Here is a 4,834-nt window from a genome sequence, read left to right on the forward strand (position 1 = left end):
CTCCTCATCTTCCATGTTGTATGCTGTCATTTTATTCTTGTGTTAAATGCAAACATTCTTCAAAGAATAAGTGGAGACACACATAGCGCCTACCAGTCATGTTACTACAATTGTAGCAACTGCTAGTACTACCAGTATGACTATGGTTAATTCTACTGCCAATAATATTACTACTTTTACCAGCCCTACTATCAACAATACTAAGTGTAATTGGGGTACTTAAAGACAAGTGAAATTGGTTATTGTTGTGTGTGTGTGTGTTTACAGTGGTTGGGGGGAATTCTTTGGACAGACCACCTGCCTCTCATCAAAGGTCCATAGTGTGGCACACTTCATCTGTCCTCTAACCTCTGGGGTCATAATCCATGAAAATAGGTCGGGTTAAACCCTGTTGACCAGCTGGTTTGCCCCCACCCCCCACCCCCACCCACCCTCAATACATATACACACACACACACACACACACAAACACACACTCTCAGTTAATTACCCCCACTGACACATCAGGGAGAGAAGGAGGGAGTGGGACTTTGTGTGTGTGTGTGTGTGTATGCATGTATTAGTATCAATTATTTTGCTATGGTAGTAGCTCTGTATGAATGTGCATGGTTGATGGGATTTACGTATTATATTTCCTACTATATTCCTATATTTTATTACATAATATAGATATTTTTCTAATTGCATTACAGTTGCCAAGGCCCTGAAGGACAGTAAACTGGGATGTTATTGCTGACTTCTGCTTTCAGTCTTAAACTGACACTAGACCACTGCACCAGCGGCCACACACGCATATTGACCCAGTGCGACTGACAGAGATGATCAGTGAGGAAGTTGCTTGGGTTTTCACCACATATTTATACACGCTGTGAAAAATCTGCATTTGAACAAGTCACTCAGTCTGCTACAGAACCTTAAAAACATAACTTTCTCAAAACAAGTGAAAAAAATCAGCAAGGTGGGGGTGATATTACCACTTGTTTCCAATGCTGTTCCGTGTGTTTGAGAATTAATTTGAAACAAGTGACATTGTCTTAAAAGAAGGTGGATCATGCGCCTCAGTATTTTTTTGTTCCTGACAATTTGTGGTATTTTAATGCTAGTTTACTAGTATTTAACTACCTTTTAATGGACATCACATTGGAAAGTAGTATCTTGTTTTTGTTTTGGTTGATTTTATGAGTTTTTTTGTATTGCTCTGCATGTTTCAGGCTGCTGCACCCAAACTGCCTTTGGACATGAACAAAGCTTGACTCCACTAGTCACTTAAGTTAAAGTCTTGAAACAGGCTTATTTGCATTGGAAAGAAATGAAACAATTTCTTCCCATTGGCTTTTTTTTTTTTTAAACTTGTTTCAAGAAAAGGTTTAGACCAGACTTCATGATGCACAAACCACTAAATTTGCCGAGTGTGTGCAATGATATAGTGCAAACCCACACAGCTTCCTCTTTGGGCAGGCCTCTTGGTACTGCAAATTAATTGAAACCAAGGCAGGGTGAAACAGATTATTTGAGCAGTATCGAAATAATGCCACTTGGTTAATTAAAATTTACTTGATATCACTGCACCCCGTTTCAGATTATTTTAGGATGCTTGTTGGTTGGACCACAAAAGCGGCACCAGCCCTGCAGACGCAAGTGTCCATCACTGCCTTAATGAGTGATCAACTTACACCATTGGCTGGCCGAGTGTTGGAGGTTCCCCATTGGCTGTTGCAAGCCTTGATACACATCTCACATAACATGTCCTCGATTATTTGATGCACGACATACTCTTTGAAGCTTCAGAACAGCCACTATTTAAATGTCGTTGCACTGCTACTGCACTATGGACATGTTTGCGATTAAATACTGTAACCTCCAGACCTTCTTGAAGCAGTTTTCATGGCTGTCTTGGTAACCTTGGTAATTATTTCAAATTTAAAATAAATCAGTGCTATTTAACTGCATAAATAATCAGAGTTTGAAAACTGCCATCCATGGGGTTTTTTTCCCGTCCAGTCCTGTTTCAAAAGTTTTTGTAAATGTAGGTCCAGCCATTTGCTAGGTTTTGACCTCATCTTGGTTAAAGGAGATTCAATGTCTAACATCCCACTAAACTGATATTTTTCTTCTTCTTTTTCTCTCTCATCTTCTCAGCTGTCTTGTTCCGTTTCTGTCTTCCCTGACACCGATACAATCTCATTTTAACTTCAGCCACCGGACCAACTATAACATTCAGGAGTTTGACATTTTGAAAAGCGACATCTCAATTTGCCATTTTTAATCTGCCCCCCTCCTTTCCCCACGTGTGTTCTCTGCACCAGCGGCTTCTCATTTGCCGGTGTTAATTGAAAGTCAATTTGGAGCAGATGGCAAAGTTAAAAGATTCCCCATAATCCTCTCCTAAGAAAGTGTAGTGTGTGTGTGTGTGTGTGTGAGAGAGAGAGAGAGAGAGCGAGAGAGAGTGTGAGAGAGAGAGAGTAGTGAGGGGGAAATTCTCCCTCAGAGCATTTCAGGTCATTGTAAATGTGGAATTATAGGTTCCTATTTAACCTTTATGAATTAAAAAAAAAAAATTATCTACACATTCCTTATTTCCAAATGCTTGTGCAGTGTTTATTTTTTAAAAGGCAAAATATAAAAAAAAAAAAAAAAAAGATAGAAAAATTGTGCCATAGTGGATGTCAAAGCTGCGATGCTTATTGTCTCCACACTGTCCTCCACCTAGAGAGAACCCTCTAATTCCAAGCTCACCATTTGTCTCCCGGGTGGAGTTGGTTATCATACCTAACAGTATGAGTCACCATAAATCCTGCATAAGTCAGGGGTCAGGAGTTAGATAAGGTTAGACAAGGTATGCACACCAGCTTGTTTACATTTTGTCTCTGTCCTGACTGAACCTCATGTCCTCGATGGCCCCCTCTGCTGCTTTTTGGAGTCTCACATTGTGATTCATAGACAACGTCCCACGGGCTTTTGTTTTCCCCCACTAGGGCCAATAAATATTACTCAAAAATATTCAAAAAATACCTACTGTAGCACGGGCCTCAAGAAATATGCCTCAGTCAATATTAGTTTTTGGGACACAGTTTGGACCAGCATGGAATGCTAAAATACTAATACAATCAAACTGCATTTTATCCATCATATCAAAGACTGGTGATGCCTAATGGAGCAGATCTGATTTTTAGTCATATCAGCAAGGCAATATATCAGTGGAATATTTGCTTCAACCAGGGATTTTTTTCTCAGCATTCTAACCATATGGAGAGAGTTTATTTCTGGGCAGAAAAAAGTGGAATAACATACCTTACTTTTTACACCACACAGCTCTAGATATGACTGTTTTTTGTTTGGTTTTCATCACGTTATTGCTGAATCATGTCCAGCAATTCTAACTGTAACCAGACAGTCACATGTCAGGATACGTTACAGGACCCATGCCGTGCCGGGAAGGCAGGCAGACCGAGAGCCATTCTCGTCTGCTGACACACTTTAGGAGACGCTAATCCTTTTACAGCATTCCTGTGATTGCCCTTCAGCAAGACCAATCGCACATTGAACTCTTCATCCAGGAGACCAATCAGTGTCCACTGGGAACAATGAAATCCCTCCCCAAACAAATCCATTTGTGTGTTTGTTCCGCTTTCCTGTCGCTAAAGCTGCACAACCTGTTTACTGCTGTCTGGGTTCTCTCTGGACCCCGTCTGTGTGCATGCACTGGTATGTGCTGGGTCATGTAGCCTACACAATGTGCACACATCCCATTTCTTTAACAGGAACTCATCTGGTTGGGTCTTTTCCTGTGCTTGTAGTTGCACAACACATCCATCAAACCTCGCTGCAGGGCATTAAGAAAGCAAAACAACAAGCGTAGCATGACTCTTTTGAGCATTGTGACTGAGAATTTTACCTGCAGTCCCAACAAACAGCCTGGCTCTCCTGCATTCCTCCAGTTGCTTATTACTGTAGTCATGCTACATCTTGCAGGGGTAACCACACTGAAAAAAACTCAAACATCCAAACACAGCAAGGGGAAGAGGCTGGAATTCTTGTTGATTATGGAGGACAGGTAAATTTGGAGCACAGGTACTTTTGAATTCTGATATAAGGGTTCCTTTAATCTCAATCAATCATCTCAAATACATCGTAGATACATAAAATAAATACATAAATGAATAAATATATAAAATAAATAAATTTTAAAAAAGTAAGGAAGAAGTCTATAGAGTTTATAAGTTTGTTTAATAGGTTTTTGGATAACAAACCTCACTTTCCATAAAGCAACATCATCAACAACAAAACTGCATCTTCATCAGTTGAAGTTCTTTTTGATGATAAGTTTTGGCAGTGGTGTGGGGGAAAAAAAATTGATTCTCTAATTGTGATTTATTTCTTTCTCAGTGCTCTGAGTTTCATTTAGGAAGGGAGGTGCTCCGGCCGGTTTCACATGATCCTCATGTGATTTTGATCAATAAGGACTCTCTTTCCCCACTGTGAGACCTCACTTGAACGCAAGATCTGCACAGAAAATCTGTTCTGTCAAATGAGCAGCAATTTAGAGGTGTCGCTGCAGCCCAGATAAAAGTTAATTTCATGTTCACTCACTGCTTGTCAGGTCTCCATATGTAATATTTTTGATATTTTTAAGGTATACTGACAAATTCAGAGCAGGCATTGTAGTATGTATATGTTTGCAGCAGGTAATGTGTAATACAGTAGATATTAAATTACTTTTGAAATTGTTTTCCAATTTGCATTCAGCAAACATAATATTAAAATTTTATTTAAATCTTCAGAAAACACATTGAGAGAGAAGCCTCATTTACAATCGTGCTGAGGAACAGACATA

The sequence above is a fragment of the Myripristis murdjan genome, chromosome 18, assembly GCF_902150065.1.
Source record: "Myripristis murdjan chromosome 18, fMyrMur1.1, whole genome shotgun sequence".
Lineage (NCBI taxonomy): Eukaryota > Metazoa > Chordata > Actinopteri > Holocentriformes > Holocentridae > Myripristis > Myripristis murdjan.